This window comes from Mustela nigripes, chromosome 9 (genome assembly GCF_022355385.1).
Source record: "Mustela nigripes isolate SB6536 chromosome 9, MUSNIG.SB6536, whole genome shotgun sequence".
Classification (NCBI taxonomy): domain Eukaryota; kingdom Metazoa; phylum Chordata; class Mammalia; order Carnivora; family Mustelidae; genus Mustela; species Mustela nigripes.
This window is the reverse complement of record NC_081565.1, coordinates 48,174,822-48,200,862: the sequence shown is the minus strand read 5'-3', so window position 1 is coordinate 48,200,862 and position 26,041 is coordinate 48,174,822. Positions and strand designations below refer to the sequence as shown.

General features: G+C 38.6%; 1 protein-coding gene and 1 pseudogene across 2 annotated transcripts in view; both read right to left on the bottom strand.

The window, feature by feature from the left end:
* Positions 1–26,041, bottom strand: part of MLLT3 (MLLT3 super elongation complex subunit) — a 277,576-nt gene that overhangs the window by 143,162 nt on the left and 108,373 nt on the right. The gene's annotated exons all lie outside the window — the stretch shown is intronic.
* Positions 2,217–2,282, bottom strand: LOC132025300 (U4 spliceosomal RNA; annotated as a pseudogene).

Sequence of the window (26,041 nt, the reverse complement as noted above, 5' to 3'; positions counted from 1 at the left end):
CAGAAATAGGATGCAGAATTATGGCTGGTGAACTGCGGGGTGTGACACCGTACTCTGTCAAGGGACATCTCCAACTACCCATCATGGTCTCACGAAGCCCTACCAGTCTAGGATCAGAGTGACCTCGGCTTCCCTTCCGCCTCAAACTTTCACTGCAGTTAAGACACAACTCCGGGAATAAGACGACCAGGTGTCCATTCTAAATCCACCACGTAATAGCTATGACGGGGGCAAGTCACTTTAATCTCTCAGCTCTCCTCCTGTGTGGCGAGTGACTCCTACTTACTTCACAGTCTAGTTGCACTTAGAAATAAGGCTGTGTTTGTGCAAGCACCTGGAGGGAAGGGGGGAGGGCTGGCTTCTGCAGAGGCACAGTCCCATCTCTAGGAACTCTGAACCCACGCTCCACAGAGGGCTCCGAGGGGAACAACAGCTGTGCCAATGAACTTCAGAGACTATGAAGGAAGAGATTGACAGCACCTCATGACGGTTTGGATTTGAAGACTCTGGATTAAAGAGATCCTGGTCTGCCCTCATCTGGCAGGGCCTGAATTTGTTTTCTCTGTTACTCCTAACATGAGGGATCTCTTTAATTACTGAGGGGGTGGGGGTGGGGGGGATGGCTCATCTGGAAGAAACTGCTTAAAATGGTTTCCTCCGTAAATTTAATATTCTAATATGACATAATGCTGTTGGCTGTTTGGGGAGGTTGGGGGGAGGGAGTTGCTGGCTCTTTATATGCTTTTAAGTTTCTTATGAAAGTTTTTAACTTTGTACTTACACCCCAAGGCAATTACTGTGAAGGGTGATTTTAAGCACAACTATTCCCTAATTCATTTGCTTTTTATGTTGTTACTGCTGTTGGTGTCTCTTTACATCTACAAAAGAGCTTTTTTTCCTGTAACATCATCATTATTATTATTGTTGTTGTATTTTACAAGAGGGAATACAGATGATCCCCTGTCCCTGCCTCAAACAAATCCTGAAAAAGAAACCAGAAGGTTTTCAAATTAGCTGAGACCTTCCCCTGGGAAGAGTTAACCTATTTGACTCAAAGCTAGCAGTTCAGAGAGAGCAAGAGGAATAAAGCTTAGAGAAGTCAGGTACTTCGGTTTAAAGTTCTGCGTCGCCCTAACTGAATAAGTATGACATTTCAGGCTATGTCACAACTTTTCTGTGACTCAGTTTCCTTAGCTTGACTTGGGTAGTAATCTGTCCTAGCTTGCTTTCTGGGGATGCTGTGAATAACACTGTTTTGAAAGGTAAAGGCATTGGAAGTACACAGTTATCAAAATCCACATCTGAAATGTCACAGAGATAACAATATTCATCTGTGGACAGAACCAAATTTGAATAAATTTGTGAAATATTTTTCAGAGAAATAATGTACCACAATGGTTTAATTCCCATAACTTTGAACAGTGCTGTAATACCTACAATACACAGGATAAATTATGTGCAAATATAAGTAGAAATTATCTAAAGCCTATCACTGTGACACAATACTTCCGCAGTACTGAGTTAAGCTTCCGGTGTCCTGAAAACATAAAATGTGAAAATATCGCAGCCTGTAACAAGGTGCAGTCCTTTCTACAAATACAAAAGGTATTTTATCTGCTCCCTTCCTTTGCCAAACCCTGGATCTTCTCTCCCCCTGCCTCCGTCTTTGGAAAGTAGATTTAAGACAACAAAGCAAGCAAAATGTAGATGAAAAAATATGAGAGCTAAAATAAAATCATAAGTTAGCACAAACAACTGTTGCTGCTTCCATGACAGCCAAATCATAGGCCACAAACCTGTTGTTGGGGCATACTGGGGCCTTTCCATTTTAATCCTTCCTACGTCTTCAAAGAAAGGGGACCCAGAAATACATAAGCATGGGAAACGACGCCTCCACTACCCCGGGACAAGGCCTCCACTGCTTTCACTCCTGGCTCCTTGCCTTTCATCTTAGTGCTTCCAGTTCTGGAAGTTTCCCTCCATGCAAACTGAACCACTTGAGTAATCGCCAGGTTGACTTGAGCAAAGACAAATTTCCATCTGGAAACTCCACAATGGTGGAATGACAGAGCCAGTCTACTGCTGACCTGCCTCTGCCAAGAGGGTCAGGATTCCTTTTCCTCTATGTTGGCGAGGCAGCCTCACCCTGTGGGCTGGGCACTTCAGGGCCATTTGACTCTTTAAGACACAAGTGCATTTCAGTACAGCCCAACAGAATCAACTAGCAATAATTGCACCTCAGATAAACCTCATTGGCTGCGATACTGCCACTGCACAAAGCTAGCCCAATGGAATCAGAAAGATGACTGCTTAATTCACAAAGGATTCATGCACTAAATCACTGGATAAACCTTCCTACCCTTCTAGAAATAAGAACCCATTTAAGATCTCAGAATGCCTCATGTAGTGATGTGTAGACAGCAGATGCTCAATAAGTTCTCTACTAACCGCCTATTTATTAAGTGCTAGGTGCTACAAATACAAAGACAGCCAGAGCAGATGACTCTGTTTGAAGAACAGGCTTGTAAATAAATGATTATAGTGTCAGCAGCAGTGGCAAGGTGCAGGGGTAACACACACACACACACACACACACACACACACACACACTCACACAAGATCACAGTGGGTTTCAGAAGAGGTATTTAATAGATATTCCTAAAGGTAAGCCTTGAAAAGTATTATTGGTAAAAACTTACTTGTGATTCAAGAACCTAAAGGAAGAAGAGAATCAGAAGGAGCAAACTATTGCCAGTCACCTGCTACTGAACACCAAGCTTTCCTTGATGAACTCTCAAAGGGCAATTCTGAGGAAATGGAATATCCATATATTTTTCCTAATGGGGAAACTATGTATTTCAGTCACACAGCTGAAACAGCGAAATCGGCTAAATTTCCATCTCAGACTCTTGGGCACTTCTTGATTTAATTCCCCAACTGGTGTCACAACAGCCATTTTCCTATTTTCCTCAGGAATCTGAAAGACCTCGGACCTGCAACAATTTAATTTGAGATACCTGAGGAATAGCCTCTCATTCCACCATTACCTGATTTTGCCATCCCTGATGTCACTGTGAGATGCCTACGGCGAGTAGGAATCAAATTGCTCTCTACCCACTCCCACCACCGCCCACCCCAGCTCAACATCCTGTAGATCCTTCTTTCAACAACATATTGCCAGTTAAGAATTCCTCCCACTTCCTAGTCATGGAGCACTGGAGAAAATTCAGTTACTTCACTTTTACTTCAAAAAGGCTACAAGCTACTTAGCAAAGTCAAGACTGTCTGAAGAGCTAAAGCAGAATTTTTTTCCTTCAGTCAAACAAAAGAAAAGTTCCTTCCTTAGCACTAAAAAATGTGCATTGTCACTGATTTGGGCCAGATCACACTGTGGTCACCAAGTAGTGACAACTTCAGAGAACCAGGTCTTGACGTCTTCCTGTCACTGCCAGGGTGATGGAAGGTTTTCTACTCAGTTAAAGGACAGAAACACAAAAGGAAATGATTTAAAGGGTTATTACTCACATGAGGACATGATTCAAAAAAAGAGATTATGGATACTACAGAGCCACTGGTATGGGGAAAGAGTTGGCTGTCCATTAAAATAACTGTGGTGAGCCAAATCCTCACCACATGTTCTTTCACAGCCTCATCTGGTTAACTTTCCTACAATTTCACCACTAGAATCAAACTGGCAAACTGTCATTCAAAAGTGTATTCAACTCTAGGGCCAGAAGGAACAAGGAAGTCATTCAAAACACCTCTCTCTAATTCAAGATGACCACACCTTAAAGCCAATCCAAATAAATAAGAACTTAATGGCTTCTTAAAATTATGCAGAGAAGGCCTTTTTAAATGCCTTCCTCAACTGGCATCATTTCTAGAGTTCCGTATTTCAGGAAATAGCTACTTACTTCTCAACTAAGTCCCTCCTGCTGCAGCTTATTCTCATTTCATCATTTTAGGCTATTGTCAATCATATATTAGGATTCACATATTTCGAGATCTTTTCATTTCCACATCAAGGAATTATATGTCCATTTTTACTCTAGTTTTGGACGACATACAACTTTGTACTATTCTGGATATTTTTTTCCTTAGAAATTTCAGTACTAACTTTGAATTAGACAAGTTCCAACGAGTAGGTCTCCACTTTATTGTGCAAACAAGAAAACAACGCCCTTAATATGTAAGAGAGGACACATGAATGCAAAAGATTTTATTAAACAATGCCTTTTGAAATTTCAGTTCCTAATTTTACCTTATTACCTTGACAATACAGTATTGGCCTCTCCCAACTCTTCACCATTTACAGCTGAGGACATCCCGCTTCCAGAGGCTAAAAGCCTCTGACATCTAAAACCTCCAACCTACATGTGTTGAAGAAACGTACTCCAAATTCAGTCTTCTCTTATCCTGTCCAGTTTAACCAATTCTACAGATTCCTCTAGATGCCTGTTTAGACCTTTATTGACCAACCTAAGAAATCTAGACTCTCTATCATAACATCCTCTATTTCCCTATCTTAGTCACTGCTGAATTTAAGAGGTGGTATATGAACATTAGGAATTCCTTACCTATTACCAGTCAGGAGGTTTAACAATAGATTATCATAAAACTACAGAGAGCTCTGTTAAGTCCCAAAGAGGAGAATGCTTATTGACTAAGAAGATAATTAGTATAAGAGGCATTAAAGGAGTGGTTTCATTTTATTTTTTTTATCCGAGAGGAATTCCAATGACTGTGCATTTATTTCTCAGGTAATAAACCCCTCTCATAATGGGGGACACCAAACATCTGTCCTTGCCATTTACTTATTCCTATTGTTTCCAATACTAATTGTGTTTAACACATTATATTACACCTCTTGACTGTTTAAAACCTAAAAAACAGACCTACCCTCTTGCCTCACCCCACCTTCAATTGTCTCTGTTGATCTTAGAATTATTATACCTGACTACTCAGCTGCTGAGTATGGGAACTGCCAAATGACAAGCAGTCACGGCTTCCTCAGACACAAAAAAAAGTTGTAAAAAAAAAGAAACAGACAATTAGAGGGCAACAACCATAAATCATGTCAGACCCTAAAAGCAAAATGACCGTTCCAAACTCTGTAATCTGTATTGCAGCAATGATCAGAAATGTTCAGTGACATACCACCACAGATACTCATGTATCACTGCAGATAATCACAATTTTTAAAAGTAGAAAATACATATGCAGGGGCGCCTGGGTGGCTCAGTGGTTGGGCCGCTGCCTTCGGCTCGGGTCATGATCTCAGGGTCCTGGGATCGAGTTCCGCATCGGGCTCTCTGCTCAGCAGGGAGCCTGCTTCCTTCTCTCTCTGCCTGCCTCTCAGTGTACTTGTAATTTCTCTCTGTCAAATAAATACATAAAATCTTAAAAAAAAAAAAAAGAAAATACATATGCATACACAAAAGACCTCAAATAGCCACAGCAATCTTGAAAAAGAAATATAAAACTGAAGGTATCACAATCCCAGACTTCAAGTTTTATTCCAAAACTACAGTGATCAAAACAGTATGGGACTAGCACAAAAATGGACAAATAGATCAATGGGACAGAACAGAAAACCCAGAAACAAACCCATAATTATATGGTCAATAAATCTTCGACAAAGGAGGCAAGAACACTGAGTGGGAAAAAATAGTCTTTTCAACAAATGGTGTTAGAAAAACTGAACAAATAGCTACATGCAAAAGAATGAAACTGGACCACTTTCTCAGACCATAGATAAAAATAAGCTCAAGTAGATTAAGGACCAAAATCTGATACCTGAAACCATAAAAATCCTAGAGAGAGCATAGCGGTAATTTTTCTGACATCAGCTGTAGCAACATCTTTCTAGATATGTCTCTTCAGGCAAGGGAAACAAAACCAAAAATAAACTATTGGGACAATAACAAAATAAAAAGCTTCTGCACAGCAAAGGAAACAACCAACGAAACTAAAAGACAACCTACTGAATGAGAGAAGATATTTACAAATTACATACCCAATAAAGGGTTAGTATCCAAAATATATAAAGAATGGATATAAGACAAAAAAAAAAACCCAAAAAATCCAATTTCCAATTAAAAAATAGGCAGAAGACATGAACAAACATTTTTCCAAGGAAGACATACGCAGATGGCCAAGACACATGGAAAGATGCTCAACATCACTCGTCATCAGGGAAATGCAAATCAAAACTACAAGGAGCTATCACCTCAAACCTGTCAAAAGGATTAAAATCAAAAACACAAGAAACAAGGGTTATCAAGGATGTGGAGGAAAAGGAACCCTTGTGCACTGCTGGTAGGAATGCAAACTGATGCAGCCCCTGTGGAAAACAGTATGGAGGTTCCTCAAAAAGTTACAAATAGAACAACCCTATGATCCATTAATTGTACTAATCAACATTTATCCAAAAATTTGAAAAAAAAATTCAAAGAAATACACGCACACTTGTGCTTACTGCAGCATTATTCACAACAGCCAAATTATGGAAGCAGCCCAAGTGTCCATCAACAGAGGAATGGATAAAGATATGGCATGTATATATAACAGAATACTACTCAGTCATAAAAAAAGAATGAAACCTTATTATCTACAACTACATGAATAGAACTATAGAGTATAAGGTTATGCAAAATAAGTCAGAGAAAGTACCATATGATTTCACTCCTATGTGGAATTTAAGTAACAAAATAAATAGAGGTGGCTTGGGGGAGAGACACAATTCCAAGTAACAGACTCTTAACTAGAAGAGAACAAATTGATGGTTACTAGAGGTGGGGTGGGTGCAGTGATGAGTGAAACAGGCGATGGGGAGTAAGAGTACATTCATCATGGTGAGCACTGAGGAATACAGGATTGTTGGAAGATGGTATTACACACCTGAAACTAATGTAACACTACATTAACCACAAGGAGATTAAAATAGAAAACTTAATTTAAAAATAATACACATGATTTTTTAAATGACAATCAGCGAAATATTAATGTATTTCAAGTGTAAGATGCCATTGATCATAAACAGATTCAACATTATTGTATGCCACACAAAGAAGAAAATACAGCCAGAAAAAATCCTACTACCAGACATATCCCCAGCTTCAAAGATATTAAAATGCAGATCTCACCATCTACGAAACACAACAATAATATCATTGTAGTTGATTGATTATTCACAGGCATATGAACGTATCATAAAAGATTTGGCTCAAGATGGTGTGCACAAAAGGGCAATCCAGCCAACTGATCTTTGGGAGAAATCTTATCAAGGAAGGTTGGGGGGGTATTTATTTTAGAGAGGGGGGAGAGCGAGAGGGAGAGAGAGAGCCTACGGCAAGGAGACGCCTCTCTGAGCGCAGAGCCTGACGTGGGGCTCCCTCCCACAACCCCGAGATCATGACCTGAGCTGAAATCAAGAGTCGGACGTTTACTAACTGAGCCTCCCAGGGGCCCTCAACTTTTCCTTCTGGTGTCACTGTATTTTCCATTTAGGCCTCTTCGAAGTTTTCATGAAGAAGCTATCATGGCAGAATTCTAATACATTCTCCCCCATGCTCTCCACCTTATTCCTTTAACTTTCCACTCTTGTTTGCGAACACAGAACAGTCATTCTACCACCATGACCCTGTATTGCTGAGCTGGAGGAAGGTCTCCATTGCATAATGCTTCCTCAATGGACACACCTGACTGCCTACAGCTCACAGAACCAGAAAGATTTCTATTCTTTTGGCTTTTATGCCCTCAGAGCACTGTGAGACTTTCCTAATTACCCACCTGCCTGGGAGAAACTCACTCATCTTTTAAAACTCAATCCCCAAAGTACTTCTCTTTCCTGTCTTCCCCATTCAGAATCTTCTTCATAAGTGCCCCTCTCCCCAAATTATAAATCTCCCCTCCATATCCTATATATAAGCAACATTTTAGTGCACTTGAAATCTGCTTCTCTGGTCCCCTACTAGTCTGTAACCTATAAAATCTATAAAAAGAACCCCCCCCCCTTTTTTCCCCTTTAATTCTGCTTAGTACTGCCAGGACCTAGTATGGTACTTACCCCAAGTATTCAAAACATTTAATGATATTCTGAAAACAAATTGTGAACATAAGAACACTATGACCCAGAAAACAATAATTATATAATCACACTCACATCCTGAACTCAGTTAAATATTTTCAAAAGATAAGGAGTATGGCAAAGGTCTTTGAAAATACGAATCAAACTTGTAAGACCCCTGGTACAAAATCTGTATTTTTCTTAATCAGATTTTTAAAGCAAAAAGCATATTTATGACTTGAGTTAATGACTGGATTTTACATATCTAAATTGCTTGTAATTGGTAAAATTCTCTTAGGGAAATATATATCTCACACATGATTTTAAGACAGTTTTTCACAAACTGGCTCCTAACAGTTGATTTATATAAATAAGGAAACCTAAACAATACCTCCTATTCTCAAGTAAGTTATTTGCTGTGATATACTTTCACCTGCTTATTTCTCATATGCTCCAAAAATAGCTATGAAATGTTACGACCATAATAATGTAGTACAGAACACTAAGCCAAGACATTTAAAATCATCAATCACATAAAAAGAGATGCACAATATATTTTACTGCTAAGTTTCTAAGAAGTTACTACACTTTCTGCTCTAAATTATCCTGTTTTTGTGAAAGAATATATAAACACATGCAGACGTGAGTGTGTGTACACAGAGTGATTAAATATCTACAGAAAAGACTAGAAGGGTAAACAACAAACTTAACAATGATTTCCCCCTGGAGTGGGACTTAAAAATAAGGACAGTATTTTTAGATTTTTTAATGACAAATAAATCAGTATCATTAATTGTAATTGTGCTGTGCAAACAGATTTCACCTGATCTAAAATGTGCACTAGATCTGTAGAACACATCAATACACAATTGCCAAAATAATTATAAAATAATAGTAGACGCTTGCACAAGTGTACATATCATTCTCAGCCATAAAGTAACACTTCCTTCACACACAAGCCATAGTTAATCATACATTTCCTAAAACGCATTTTTGTCTGTCATCAGTTCTATTCAAGTGTTGAGCTCTCCTTTTTTGTTTGCCAAAATATTTTCACTGAACTCTTGTAGCATTCAACAAGAATGACCACTAATGCCAGCATGATTCAAAACTGTTTTGAGGGGCGCCTGGGTGGCTCAGTGGATTAAGCCGCTGCCTTCGGCTCAGGTCATGATCTCAGGGTCCTGGGATCGAGTCCCGCATCGGGCTCTCTGCTCAGCAGGGAGCTTGCTACTCTCTCTCTCTCTCTCTCTGGCTGCCTCTCTGTCTACTTGTGATTTCTCTCTGTCAAAATAAATAAATCTTTAAAAAAAAAAAAAAAAAAAAAAACTGTTTTGAAACCCCCAGCGCATATAATAAATATAACAAACAAAGATGATCCTACGTAATTAACTTGTAGAAAATTACTATTTGGAAAAAACACAGAAAGTTCACTGAAAAAGTACTGGAATCAAAAGAATCTCCAGAAACAAGGTAACACACAAAAAATATATATATAGCTTTTCTCCAGAGTACAATAATCACATTCTGGAATAACAACTTCCGAAATACAATGGAACAAAAGGGCTCCATTTACAAAAGCTACAAAAACTTAACAAACTCAAAACACATATTACCCATAAATAAAGCTCTATCACTTTATCGAGAGAGCTAGGACACCTGAATAAACGAAAAACTACAGCATGCTCTTCGGTAGGGAAGATGGAATATGACAAAAAAAGGTTAATTTCCCATAAATCAATCTATACCTTTACCACAATTCCAACAAACATCCTGTCTTCTATATGCTAACACGAACAAAAAGCAGTCATGACAATAAATGAGAGAAATGGGGGAAGCCCGCTAACTGGCAACCCTCCAAGGAGTGAGTAGTAAATAAATATATGAAACGATAGTCCAACTCGCTAGTTTAAAAGGGGGGGAGGGGTTCAAAAGGCAGTATTTCTAGAAGATTGGCAAAGAATTGAAAATAAAATAACGTCACACTCCTACAACGCAAATTGGTATCAGGTACATGGCAATAAATCTTCTGACTTATTCTTCAAGGGCTAGATCACGGCCCACCTTTACGAAACTTTGAACTGTCAGGAGGAAGAGCGGTCATTACTGTAGGAGAGCCCTGCACACTCCCTCTTCCAGGGGAGGTCTAAGGGCCTCCACCAGCTGGTTTATGCCCCAAAGGCAAGGAACGGAAGTTTCACTGTCTCTGTGTATCAGCATTTGTTGATTAATAGAAGACTGGAATAGAGAGGAATCTGGAGTAAATAAGAACTCACTAGGCATTCTGTAATGACAACAAAACCACCCTCACTTGAGAAATGTTATAGAAATGTGTCGTGGCTAATGACTGTTTGATGCTGCGATTCTAAAACAGAATTACTGAATCAGAACAAGGAAAAACAAGGGGGGGGGCATATGTGTGTGAGTGGATCCATATTTGTCTAGACTTATTACCTAAAATCATGGCAGAAAAGACATTAGCTGATAAGATGCTGAAGCTGGTGCTTAAAGTTTCCAGAAAGAACTAGTTTGTACTATGAGGTCCCCTGCCTCATCTTCCAGCTGCTCTCCTGGTCTCCCACAGGTAAGGAACGAAGGGGAGAAACTGTGGTCTCTAGTTACCTTTAACTCTGTCTATCCAAGGCTAAAAACTTGCTGCTGTTTAGGAAAATCATAGGACCTTCACTAATGGAATGGAATTCTATTCATAGCCAACGTATCACTCGATTGTTTACAAAATGAATGAACCATCCTGCCTTTGGAGAAGCTTACAGCCACTCCTGAAAAGACAAACAACCTAACCAGTTTTGAACTCAAGCCATGCTTTCCCAAAACCCAGAAAATTGCTTTATATTCCCTAATCAGTATCATTCAGGAAAACTTCCATCTTCGTGCAATGAAAAAGAGAAGCATTCCCCCAACCTAGGAAAACGGTCAGTCTGTACCAGTAATGTAGTTATCAGGCAAAATATCCACAACCCAAATGGTATAATTTATGAACATCTCACTCTTATCAAACTAATTTCAAAACAATTTTGTGGCATGTGAGGCATATCTATGTCAAAAATCAAGACATTAGCTGTCTAAAAAAAACAAGGAATTATTCCCATTGAACTCTAGGAGTCATAGACTAAACATTCAAGATGGGAAGTAAAATGATCTGAAGAAAAGCCAAATTGAAAAAATATATATATTTAAGAGAGATGAATATCAGCAAAGCCCATAACTCAAAGTTAAAAGCTTTATTTTCTTTTCTTCAAAGACATAGCATTTTAAAGGCAAGTAATATTCATATATTCCCAGTGTTCAAATCCTGCAGATAAAAAAAAAAAAAAATCAAATACACAACACAGGTAAAGGTTACTTATTAATTCCCTAGGCAGTAAATTTAATCTGATACCTATAAATCAAATCTTCCTCCCTGTCCCCAGACCATACCCTCCACTCACACCTTAGAAGGATAAATGTTTTGTTAAGGTAAACATTATAAAAACAAATCAATTAAGTCAAATTCATAGAGACAGAAAGTAGAATGGTGGTTGCCAAGAGAAGCAGGGGGAAAGGAAAGGGGAGTTATTGTTTCCCTGCATAAAGACCTTCAGTTTGGGAAGACGGAAAAGTTCTGGAGATGGATGTGGACAAAGTTATGCAACAATGTATATGTGCTTAATGCCACCGAACTGCGTACTTCACAACAGTGGAAATGAAATTTTACACTATGTGTATTTTACAATTTAAAAAAAAATCAATAATCATGGGGTACCTGGGTGGCCCAGTTAGTTAAGCACCTGCCTTTGGCTCAGGTCAGGATCTCAGAGTCCTGGGCTAGAGCCCCGCATCAGGCTCCCTGCTCCACGGTAAGCCTGCTTCTCCCCTCCCTCTGCCCCCCACCCCCGCTAGTGTACATGCTCTTGCTCTCAAATAAAATCTTTAAGGAAAATTAATCACCAATCTGGCAAACTATAAGACAAACTGAACAATGTAAAACAATTAAAAGAAAATTGAAAAATTGTCAAGAATTTAGAAGACTCTAAATAAAGAGTACTAATCCCTCTTTTGATTACAGACTAATGATCACAGAAAGAATGATAACCTCCTCAACATATTAAATAAATAATGCTTTTAACTTATTTAGATAACATGGATAACTTTTAAAAATAGTTTCAAAAAATCAATACACAGAGGTGCCTGGTTGGCTCAGTCGATGGAGCATGTGACACACTTGATCTTGGGGTCATGAGTTCAAGCCCCATGGTGGGCAAAGATCTGACTTTTATTTAAAAAACAAAACACAACAAAAAACAGAATCTGATTCTTTCAGGGTCCCTGGGTGGCTCAGCAGGTTAGGCATTTGCCTTTGGCTCAGGTCATGATCCCAGGGTCCTGGAATCAATTCCCACATCCGGCTCCCTGCTCAGTGGAGAGTCTGCTTCTCCCTCAACCCCTCCCTCCACCACTCGTGCTCTCTCCCTCTCGCAAAAATAAATAAAATCTTCCAGGAAAATAAAAGCGGGTGGTGGGGGAATCTGAGTCTTTCAAAGAGCTTCTAAAAGACCTGTTCTCCTTAAATGAAATTGGGTAAAAGAAGGCTCAAATTCAAGTTTATAAGTAGTAAAGGAAAAAGGCAAATGCCCAGTTTTCCATGAGAGAAACTAGATTGCCAGGTAAGTCTGCAAAACATAAAGATCAAAGGAACAATGAATGGACATTGTTGATCCCAGATTTAGACAGAAAAGCATTCTTGAAAGAACTAACCATATGAATGCCCTGCCAGTCCTCATTATCAAATTCAAAGGCAGCAAGGTAACCAAGGTACTTTGGTAAAAAGTGTTTAAACTTTTTAGCACAAAGGGCTTATTTCATGTTATGCATCTTTTTAGGAAGGGGAGGACAGACATATATTTTTGGACAACAAAGCATCAGAAAAAATGGAAAAGATTCCAAGACATCACTTATGAATGAAAGGAAGTAACAAAGTGAACACTATTCCACAAAAGTATATTAAATAAACTCCTCTTTTCTCTCTGCCTCACAAAGAATTAAGGCGGTAGAGGCTACAGGGGGTGTAGGGATGAATGAGCCGATCTGATGGAAAGATAATAAGAAAAAATAAATTTTTTTTTAAAAATTGTAATGAGGAGGGTTCCCAAGACAAATTGGTTTCCATATCTACAAACTGGCCTATGTAAATATCCTAAAAACACTGTCATTAAAATGCTTAACCCTTTTCAAAGATCTTGGCTTCCTAAAGTTGATGATACATACTCTTCTTTCTTGGCAGGTCTCCAATACGTCTAATTAAAATCATTAAAGGAAGTACTAGATTTGTTGACTGGGAAAATGTCCCAAGACGGTAAGAGAAATGCTGAGTATCACCTTGCCAATCACTGCGGCTATCGGTTCAGTGGTTAAGGAGGCCACCCTGAAAACAGCAATAAGGACGCCCCCTTCTGCCAGGGCAGGTGGAGAACTTTACGTTCAACTACTGACAGTATGCTCTACTTAAACAACCTATCTTCAAATACAAGTCATGGGAGACAAAGCTCAGAGAACAAGGAAGACTGACAAATCCTTAAAGAGTACAAGACAAAATAACTCAAAATTCCTGTTCCAGTAACAAAACGTTGTTGGCAGCGTATAACACAAGAACAAGCTATTTTATCCCTGTGATTTGATGAAAATGAAAAGTAGGGGAAAAGGGGTGCCTGGGTGGCTCAGTTGTTAAGTGTCTGCTTTCAGCTCAGGTCATGACCCCAGAGTCCTGGGATTGAGCCCCACATCAGGCTCCCTGCTCCACAGGAAGCCTGCTTCTCCCTCTCCCACCACCCCTGCTTGTGTTCCCTCTCTCGTTGTCTTGCTCTTTGTCAAATAAATAATAAAATCTTTTTTTAAAGATTTTTATTCATTTATTTGACAGAGATCACAAGTAGGCAGAGAGGCAGGAAGGGAGGTGGGGTGGAAGCAGGCTCCCTGCTGAGCAGAGAGCCCGCTGTAGGGCTGGATCCCAGGACCCTGAGATAATGACCTAAGCCAAAGGCAATAGGCTTAACCCACTGAGCCACCCAGGTACACCTAAATAATAAAATCTTAACAACAACTACAAAAAAAAAAAAAAAAAAAAAAAAAAAAACCAAAACCCCACAAAAGAAAGAGAAGTTGGACAAAAGGTAAGGGGAAACTAAATGTAATTAACCATTCCAGGGTGGTACCAGAAATATTAAAAAAAAAAAAAAAAAAAAAAAAGTCCTACAGTACTTGTACTAATTCCAAGGAATAAAATGAATAAAATCAAAAGAGAAATTACATTCAGCCTATCAACCAACGGCATGTATTTAAATAAATATATGGCAAGCCGTAGAGTCCTAAACAGATAAATTTTAATGTAAAACCAATTTTCTTTTTATTCTTAATCCACAAACCCATTAAAATTTGGCATTTTAAGAAGAAAAAGGTTAAGGGGCATCTTGTTGGCTCAGATGGCTAAGCGTTTGACCCCTGGTTTTGGCGAGAGTCATGATCTCTGTGATACCGAGCCGCACGCTGAGTGTGAAATCTGCCCCCAAATCTCTCCCCTCTGCCTCTCATTGCACTGGCACTCTCTCTCTCTAAAGTAAACAAATCTTTAAAAAAAAAAAAAAAAGAAGAAGAAGAAGAAGAGGAAGAGGAAGAGGAGGAAGAGGAAGAGGAAGAAGAAGAAGAAGAAGAAGAACAAGAACAAGAACAAGAACAAGAACAAGAACAAGAAGAACAAGAAGAAGAAAAAGAAGAAGAACAAGAAGAAGAAGAAGAAAGTTAAATTAAAGCTGGGGCCCCCGGGTGGCTCAGATGGTCAAGCACCTGCCTTTGGCTCAGGTCATGGTCCTGGGACTGGGACTGAGCCCCGTGTCAGGCTCCTTGTTCAGCAGAGAACCTGCCTCTTTGCCTATCTGTGATGTCTGTCTCTCTGTCAAATAAATAAATAAATGAAATCTTAAAAAATAAGAAAGAAAGAAAGAAAGTTAAAGCCTCATGTGCACTTTCCTAAAGGAAGAATAAAATGAGGAAAAGCACCACACTTGCACCACACTATACAATCGCGTATATTCCTGCTCAAGAAAGCAGAAAATTCCAGATAAAGGCAATGATAATATGGAAAGAAATCGGAGGGAAAATATAAGCCAAAATTGAAATCTATTCTTTATTTTATGAGGAAGACAGACTCTGAGAGACAATCACCTGCAATGGTTTTATAAGATGAATAAAATTTTTTTCCCAATCTTCGAAGTGTTACTGCTAAAGACAACAAAAAAATTTTAAAACAATTTGTGTTTCTACTCTTTGAGATTCAGCCAAAAATCAATTTGGAAAATCAAACACTCTATTCTCAAATAGTAATTAGCAAAAGTAGAAATGGGAAAAATATTCCACAGTGGGGCAAAGAAAACCTTTAAATAATCACAAAATCTACCTGGAATTTTATCAATCAATAGCATTTTCCTTTAGTGGTATTTTTTTTTAAACATGCCTTTTATAGGTTTGTTTGTTCGCTTTTAAGATTTTATTTATTTATGTATTTGTCAGAGAGAGAGAGAGAGAGAGAGCTCACAAGCAGGGGAAGCAGCAGGCAGAGCAGGCAGAAGGAGAAGCAGGCTCCCCGCTAGGCAGAGAGCCTGATATGGGACTCGATCCCACAACCCTGGGATCATGACCTAAGCCAAAGGTAGTCACCTAACAGAATGAGCCACCCAGCATCCTGATAATTTTGTTTGTGTAACTTTTAACCTTGAAATCTTGATTCCCAGAAATGCGGCAAAGATCTGCGAACACAGAAGGTCCTTGGTGGATGAGATACATAATTTCCTCTTAAAAACATAAACAAAAACAAAACCTGGATTTCCAACATGTAATGTGAATTTATGTTGTTAAATGAACACATATTTGGTGTTTTATATATAAATAACGTGTTCGTGTTGTTTTTACATTCAGTGATATTTTGAAAATAGCCTCTTTAGATATAGATAATTTCTCATCTAAGAAGTATTTTTTAAAAGTTTAAATCAGCACAGGTAACAATTTCAATGCTAATGTCCTATTTTTAAACATGTTTGTCATTATGAATTATGTATATGCACTGACATCAATCATTAATCTGCAGGTGTTCCTAATGTAAATTGCATATACCTGTTTAGATTTCTTCCGAAGGCTAGTAGCATACTAATTCTCATTTAGAAAAGTAGGCACCAAGATCTTTTTGAACCTGAAAGCTCTGCGAAACTGAATGGGCTAAGAAAGGAACTTGGAGATAATTTGGTCATGTTCTAGTTCCAGTTGAATGGTAGCTTCATGGATGTTCATTTTATTATTCTGCTTTTTACTTTACATGTTACTTACATTCTCTTATATGTACCAAATGTTATGTAGTTAAAAATTAACTTAACAGGGAGCCTTGATGTCTCAGTAGGCTAAGCATGCAACTCTTGATTTTGGCTCAGGTCATTATATCAGGGTTGTGAGATGGAGCCCCACATCAAATTCCCCATGGGGCACAAAGCCTATTTAAGATTCTCTCCCTCTCCCTCTGCCCCTTCCCCCAGTGCCCCCTCCCTCCCCCATCTAAAAAAATTATTTTATGGTTGATATAAGTTCTGAAAATACAGTCACAAACATAAAAAACGATTAAAACAGTCCATTATTTCCTAGATTTATGTATACATCAGTACCTTGGAACTAACTGAAAAATTTTCTTTACAGACATTTCATTATACAGAAGAGATCGTTACAATCCAGAAAAATTAAAAACCACGTGAAAACTAGAATTTCTCAACTAAAGTAAGAACTCTAGTAAGATATACATAGAAAATATAGTTTATAGGTCTGGTCTTGCAAACCTTCTCTTCTGGCTATAGATCTATTATTAGAAGACACTAGGGCAACTAAAATGATGTCTGCAAATTAGAACCCCTAATTAGGCATTGTTTGAAACTTTATGGAGCAACTAGGAGGGATTTATGGCTTACCTATCCAACTGACTGTCTTCTGTTTAATGTGTCTAACAACAAATATTACAAATCAGTCTATAGTCTAAATTGTGAGACAGTTTCTATTTTTTCCTAAGGCAGTATTGTTCATGTTTCCCTCTTTTGTTTTTTCAACTTGCTTAGTAAATCACAACTATCGCAATACATTTGCCCTAAATTAAAGTTAAGAGGGCTAGAAGTTAAACATTATAAACTTATTATCAGAAATTTCATCTTCAAGTGTCCTCCTTCTCTTATTTACTAGCAAAATATTTTATAGGCATTTGCCACATAAACAACTCACTTCCTCAGAAAGAATATAACCTATCAAAACTTATCAAAAGACCAATTTCTAGCCTTAATTTTTTTTTCCCTTTTCAACAAGTGTTAAAAACAGGTGTCAAAGATAGAACCAGGTTAATCTGACCTGTCCAACCCAGCTTAGCTTTTAACACCTTGTCATAACATCCTTATCTTTTAACACTCAGGAAGGGTTAGTATTTCTTTGAAAACAGTCCCTCAACTTCACAAACAGGTTTTATCTCACAAACAGGTTTTAGTCCTATAAAAATATGAATTTCAGTTCTGGCAATCTGACCTAAGAAGATAATTCTGATCAAAGAAAAGCATTACACAAAGATATTCATTACAGTATTATTCATTATACACAGATGTCCATTATAATACTATTCATCTTAGAAAAACATATAAATCCACGTAAATGTTTAAGAAGGAATGACTACCCAAATGATATTTCTTTTGTAAGTAGAATATTACACAGCCATAGAAAATAACGTTCACCCCAAAAAATGTGCAATCATATGGGAAATAAGTTACATTACAGTGAAGAAAAGGGCAATTATATTTTTTAAACCACAAATTTGGGTTTTCAAATTTTTATTGTCTTCTCCCAAATGGCCAACATTGTGCATGTATAACTGTTTCATCTGTAACACCACAGCTATTTTCCTACTGTTCGTACTTTAAAATAGGTTACTGTCAAACAATAAAAAATAGAAATAAAAACAGGGGCTCCTGGGTGGCTGAGTCAGTTAAGTATCCAACTCTTGATTTTGCCTTAGCTCATGATCTCAGGGTTATGAGATCAATCCACACCTTGGGCTCTGCGCCGAACATGGAGCCTGTTTGCAATTCTCTCTCTCCCTCTACCCCTCTCTGGCTCTCCCTTTCCCTAAAAAAAAAAAAAAAAAAAGTTACTGTCATTTTAACACTTAGCCCCCATGGAGTATATGCCTTCTTCCTTACTTTCCTAGAACACATACTTCCACACACTTGACCATCTGAAACACAGGTGAAAATTTTTCAGATATCAACTACAGCCTCCCTCTTTTAGAAGATGTACTTAGGAGAGATCATTTATTAACTGAAGACTACAAAAGTATCATAGTTAAAATTAATGTGACCTTGTACTAGATAAACACAACTTAGCCTCCAGAATCACTGGGAATTTTTTCCCACCTGCGACCGATCCTAGGGGATTTTCACTGCTGTGGGTGATTTCTATAGCCTCTCACATCATTTACAGAGATAAGAGCCATTTGGTTACCTCTTTTCCAATTCCTCAGGGAAGATCAGATGGATGCACTAATCCAGAGAGCTTGAAAGACATTCATTTTTATGTCTTTTGTTTTTAATTTTCAGTTACATAAAGGCTCAACTTAAAGGCTCAATTTCAACTTAAAATTAAGAAAACTGCATCATTTTTGTAAGAAGTAAGCAAATAATTCTTTGAAGTATTTGACTTTCTCTCTCTAAACATGTTTTCCTCGCCTCAAATCTGTATTTCCATATTTCCCAGATAAATCCAACTGCCTGAAGTTTTCTCTGAAATTATTCAAGACCAGTATATTTCAGTATCACTCGGTACAATTTTGCTAACATCTTCAGGTTGCCCACCCAGCCACCTGGGTGGCTCAGTGGGTTAAGCCTCTGCCTTCAGCTCAGGTCATGATCCCAGGGTCCTGGAATCAAGCCCCACATTGGGCTCTCCACTCAGCAGAGAGCCTGCTTCTCCCCCTCTCTCTGCCTGCCTCTCTGCCTACTTGTGATCTCTGTCAAATAAACAAATAAAATCTTTTTTTAAAAACGGTGATGGGGGGGCACCTGGGTGGCTCAGTGGGTTGGGCCTCTGCCTTCAGCTCAGATCATGATCGCAGGGTCCTGGGATCGAGTGCCGCATCGGGATCTCTGCTCAGCAGAAAGCCTGCTACCCCCTATCTCTCTGCCTGCCTCTCTGCCTACGTGTGATCTCTCTCTCTGTCAAATAAATAAATAATCTTTTTTAAAAAATGGTGACAGTTAAAAATTATTTTCAAATTAGTTCTGCATTTTTATCCTTCAAGCAAGCAAGTTTTCCCACCATGAACATTTCCTCAATATTAAACTCTTCTCTTCTTGCTTGTCATCCTTAACTCATCTCCTCTGTGTCGTTCCAATTTTAGTCTATGTGCTGTGAAACAACCACAGACACTTCTCAAAAAAAAAAAAGTCAGACCTGAACTTCTTTTAAAACCACCAAAAAAATCATTTAATTTTATATATATTAACATTCAAAAATGTAATTATTTTATTAGTTTTATAGATACAAAGAGAGCTTTCCAGAGGAAAGAAGTAATCTTGTAGTTGTACTCCACATACATACAAAAGGATTTTTTCTCCTCCTGGGGTAAATGGCACCTCAATGAGACGTTGGCTTTTATTTATTTATTTATTTTTTTTTTTTGAGACGTTGGCTTTTAAAACTACACCACTTTCATAAATTTAAAAATGTACTTACAGCTAGTTGAATGGGAAATGCCTAGACTTCATTCCTGCCAAACTATTAGCAAGCACTTAATTAATGGGAGTCTACCAAAACTTTTTGTCCTCCAAACAAAAACTGGGCATATTGTGAAAACAATCATTTTTCTCTGTCTCTACTACACTTACTGTAAAATGCTGAATACTATGGACAACCACACCAAACTCAGAAAAGCCACTAACTTGCTTCTCAGAGTGTGTTCTACAAATCTGGGAACTTATCAGACCTCACCCCAAACGTATTGAATCACAACCTACATTTACCAACAAGATGCCTAGGTCAGGGTGCCTGGGTGGCTCAGTCGGTTAAGCATCTGCTCGTGATCCCAGGGTCCTGGTACCAACCCTATATTGGGCTCCCTGCTCAGTGGGTTCTCCCTCTCCCTGTCCCCCTCCCTCTCCCCCTGCTCATGCTGTCTCTCTTCCTCTCTATTAAATAAATAAAATCTTCAAAAAAAAAAAAAATGCCTAGATCATTTGTCTGCACTTTAAAGTTTTGAGAAGCACTAGCCCAGAAGTTAAAATAAAAGGCAGCATGATAAACCATCTCCTGCGTCCATATTCTAAGTGGTGCAAAGCTACCCAAAATCTAGCTAGCAATGAATAAATCATTCCTAGAGATTGGTGGTAAATCTTTTAATTAAATCGAGACTTTCCTCAAAGGTTTAAAAAAAAAAAAAAAAGGTGTGTGGCTGATGCTTTGTTTCTATTAACATTCACTGCACTACCAAAACTATGTCTTCTTTAATAACCTGCAGAAAATAGGTATATCTGTTCTCCATCCTCAGTTAAGTTTAGCATTATTGCTAAAGAATTTACCTCTTCTTTTCAAACCTATAATGGGTCTTGTGGATGAATTCTACTTCCAATTGCTTGAGGTTACAAATATTAAAGAAGTTAAGGAATTTTAACATAACATCCGATTAGGACCAACTTTAGGAAGTATTTATTCATTGTACAAATGCATTAATTAGGTATAGTTGAAGTAAATACATGGATGGCCCCTATCATTGTCCCTGGCCTCAGGGACAGTATCTATACTGTAGATAGTATGTTATACCTGTAACAGAGTCTTCACACTTTCAAGAAAGATTTTCAGACGAAAAAATCAAATCACAGCCTACTGGGAAGTGGTAATACAATCTGTATCACAGAAGTATGATTGATAGAACTTTCCAGAGGTGTTATCTAAAATATAACATGGTACACCTATACTGACCCCTGCTCCACAGATTTTTAAACAAGATGCCTCTATAAGGACTTCAACTAGAACCTGCCACAAAAGTGCTCTGGGAATAACTTTATCCCTCTACAATCATAGCCTTGTTCTAAACAGAGCCCTTAAGTAAATTAAATCTTAAGAAAAACACACTTTTTTGTTTGTAAAGAAAGAAACATTTCCTGAATGCCAGAGAATGTTTCCTTGAGAAACTGTTTATGTTACTGCGCTGAAAAGGTGTTTATGTTGCTATAAACACCTTCCTTGTAAGAGGGGATAGAGAGTCTCCCTATTGTTTACATTGTAATCAGCCCTGATTCTGAAAAGATCTAGACTATCTTACTGCATTCTGTCCTGATTAGATCACTCCCAAAGATATTCTGTATTTGTTTAGCATAATCGACCCATTACATAAGAACAGCTGACCACGGGTTCAGGTACTACAATTACCAAGGCCATCAATTAGCAGGTTGTGGTAGTTTATGTTGTGTCAAATCTGTTGAGCACGAACTGCATTTCCTGAAATCTCTTCCCTGTATAGATGCAGCTCAGAGTTCACCAAGAGTAAAACTTGCATAGATCTGGAGAGATCTCTAAGGACTTGGAAGCCACGACTCTCTGAAGGCTGTTATGGTTAGAACAGTGGCCAGATTGGGCTCTGTGGGCGGGTTCAAGCTGATCTTTGCTCTTCTCAGATCCCTATCCACCTTTCCAAACGGGTCCAGTAAGTCAACAGCAACTCCAGCCCCACCAACAGACACAAAGAGCTGGTAGTTACACAGAGGTACAAGCCTCCACGGCTCCCTGCCCCAGGAGCCTCCTCACAAGTGTTGCTTCTCAGACTGACTAGATGGGGACCCCACTCATCCTCCAGTTTGCCTCCTGGCCCTTTCTTTCTCAAGCTCCTCCCATAAATCTTCAAGGTTTAACTTCCATAATCAATCCCTTATTCGATAACCTGCTATGGTCTTCTATGATTAAACCCCAATTGATTCTAAAGGTTTGCTTTATTTGGTGGCTCTAGATTTAAATGGTCTCTTGCCATTAAAGCCATGGTATATTCAACACTAAATGGCAAAGCAAACCATACCTGCTCGTGCTCAGCTGGTAAATGTTAGTAGAATAGGGCCCGGAGTTTACAACCCTCCTTAACCCTAATTTTTCCCATATAACTTTTCTCTTTTTGTTCTGGCTTTGAGACACAGCTGACATATTTAAAAAAAAAAAAATCACATATGTGAGGTGCATAATTAGATGTTTGGGCATAAACAGACACCAAGGAAACCATCACTACACTCAAGGTCATGAACATATCCATCAACCCTAAATGTTTTTTCATGTCTCCTTAAAATCTTTCCCCTCCCTGCCCTACCTCCCATAACCACTGATCATCACTCTGTCACTATAATTACTTGGAATTTTCTAAAATTTGGTATGTCTACATATGGAATCATACAATATATAGTCTTCTGGGAAGGGGATTGGCTTATTTTACTCAATGTAATTATTACTCAATTATAACGATTATATTTATATATTATATATAATGTTATGTTATATATTATAATCACAATTTTATAATTATAATTATGTAATTATAATTATATGTACAATATATATTATATATGATAATTACAATTATATAATTATTACTCAATTATAATTATTTAATTATATTAAGCTCCATCCAGACTGTTGCAAATATCAATAGCTGATTCCTTTTTGTTGCTGTGTAGTATTTCATTACACCACAATATGTTTACCCACCTCCCTGCTGGCAGACAATGGGGTTACTTTCAGTTGAAGGCTAATACAGATAACACTCTTAGGAACATTTGTGTAAAAGTCTTCCTAGGAAGGTATGCGTTCAAGTCTCTTGGGTAAATGCCTGTGAACAGAACCACCAAGTGGTTGTGTCCTTAATATTTTAAGAAAATAAAACACGGTCTTTCAAAGGGCTATACGGTTTTAAGTACTGACCACCAGCGCACAGGAGTTCCATTTGCTCCCGTATCCTCATCAACATATGGTATGGCCATTCCTTTCAACTTTCACCATTCTAGGCGCAGTGCAATATCTCCAGGTAGTTTTCATTCCTATTTTCCTAAAAACTCGTGGTACTGAGCATCACTGCATGTGCTTCCTAGACGTGTGGATCTCCTTTCTTGAAATGACTTCAAATCTTTTGCCTACTTTTAAGTGGGGATTTCTTATTATTGGGTTATATATTCTTTATATATTTTAGATCCAAGTCCTTTGCCAGATACATATTTAGCAAATATTTTCTCCCAGCCTGTGGCTCTTCATCTCTGTAACTTTTGAAGAGTAACATTTTTTCATTGTCCCTATCTAACTTCAGGCACCACAGCAGTTTCCTAGGGTTGCCATAACAAAGTACCAGAAACAGGGTGGCATGAGACAACAAAAATTTAATCCTAGAAGACAGAAATCAATGGGATCAAAGTGTTGGCAGGGTCAACCTCCCTCTGAAACCTGTAGGAAGAATCCTTCCTTCACTCTGTTAGCTTCTGGCTTCCAGTGGTGGCTGGCATACTGCATTCCTTGGCTGTGGTGGCCTAACTCCAGTCTCTACCTTGTCTTCGCATAGCTTTCTTCCCCATGTCTCTCTGGATCCTCCTTAGGAAGACATGAGCCATTGGTCTTAGGGCCCACACTAATCCACTATGATCTCTACAAAAGACCCTATTTCTTTTTTTTTTTTTAAACATATTTCTTTTTTTTTTTTTTAAAGATTTTTTTTTATTTATTTGACAGAGAAATTACAAGTAGGCAGAGAGGCAGACAGAGAGAGAGGAGGAAGCAGGCTCCCTGCTGAGCAGAGAGACCCATGCGGGGCTCGATCCCAGGACCCTGAGATCATGACCTGAGTTGAAGGCAGAGGCTTAACCCACTGAGCCACCCAGGCACCCCGGCAAAAGACCCTATTTCAAAATAAGGTCACGTACACAAGTATATGGGGGTAACAGTGTCATCTTATCTTTTGGCAGGGGACAAATTCAACTTATAAAAGGCACTCCAATTTTAGTATTTTAAAAAGCACACTGAACGATAAATCATTCAACATGAATTCTGGCCTCCTTGACAACAGCCTGGTCTTGCCTCATTCACTTTTCCCATAGCAATATCCCCTACACTCATCTGCAGGACTTCTGCCCATGGCCTTACCTCCCCAAAACAGATTCCCGGGATAGAGTCAGTTTAGTTTAAGCATCTATTCCAGGCTAACCCCTCTTTATCAACTCTTAGGTAGAGGTATATGAAAAGGAAAATACTGTTGTTACATGGTCTTCTCTTTTACGTTCTCCCCTCCTTGACCTACGCCCAACTAGGGTATGAAAGCTTGGAGGAACAGGGTTAGGGCAGTGACAACTCTCAGTCTGCACCAAGAGGTGCTTCTTCTAGTTCTAGCCCTATCTTCTTTCAATATCACCTGGAAGAAAATCGAAAATGCTTTTCCAAGAAACATGTCCCAAACTCAATTTAAAAGGACAACAGCCATTTTACTATGTTTCATGGTTTCTGGGTCAGGAATTCGGAAGGGCTTGGCTGAGCGGCTCTAGCTTAAAATTTCTATTTGGCTGTAGTCAGATGGTGGCTGGAGCAGCTGGGGTCCAGGGAAGCAGAAGGCAGGCTGAACGTCTCAAGGCAGAGAGTCTTCCCAGTCTTGCCTCACAACTTGATGGCCTTAGGCTAAATGGAATGCTCATATGGTGGCTGCAGATTTCGTAACCAAGCATTACATTCCAACCAACCAAGAGGAAGCCACATAGCCTTTTGTGATCTAGCTTCCAAAATCACCTAGAATCATTTCTGCAGTTCTTTTTAAGACTGCAAAAGCCACAAGAACTCACTCAGTTTCAAAGGGGAGAAACATCACCCACTTCTTGATAGGAGTGTCAAAATCGAATTATAAGAAGAACATGTATAATGGGAGATAATGAGGAAATATTTATAAAATACAATTTGCCCCAGAACATACCATTTTGGGGCTGTGAGAACAGGGGACTGCTCCATACATATCAAAGGACAAGGACAAGGTATATACTAAAATCCCTAAGGCTCGATGTTGTGCCCATTGTTTGTGCCAGTACTCTTTTCTTTCTTGACTACTTATAGTCTAGAATACACTATTGACTCAGTTACTCAGGTGCAGTGTGTTATAAAAAGTAGTCAGAAAAATTACTTACTCTAGGTCACACAGAGAAACTGATGGCAATCACTTCCTTCTCAGCTGTGTCATTCACAACCCCTTCCACTCCAACATTCTTCCTTAAGACCAAGGCTCAGAAACCTAGGCTCCACTCTACCCTACCAATAAATAATTATTAAGAACTACTGGGGCACCTGGGTGGCTCAGTCGGTTAAGCATCTGCCTTCAGCTCAGGTCATTATCTCGGGGTCCTAGGATGGAGCCCCATATTGGGCTTCCTGCTCAGCAGGGAGTCTGCTTCTCTCTCTCTCTCTCCTTCTCCGCTCATTCTCTCTCTCTCTCTCAATAAATATATATATATATATATATATATATATATATATATATATATATTTTTTTTTTTTAAGAACTATTTATAATTCAGCATTTCAAGTCATTTTTTTCACTGGTTTCAAGTTAACGTCTCACTGAAACACAGACACAGACACACACACAGACACACACACACGCTTTCCTTGGCCAAAGGTGAAAGTGCTTTGGATAACTCACCAATTATGGTTCATGGTATCCACTGATTTGAGTGCCAAGGAATTGTGATATCTCCCTTTCTACTTCCATAAATCATGATAAACCACAATCTTCAAAGATACCATTTTTAGATACTTCATTTACTTTAAGATTCACTCATTCTCTATAAAATGCAATGGAAAATAAACTAAATTCCATACAATAAATATTTATGGAACACCAACTGCGTGCCAGGCCTT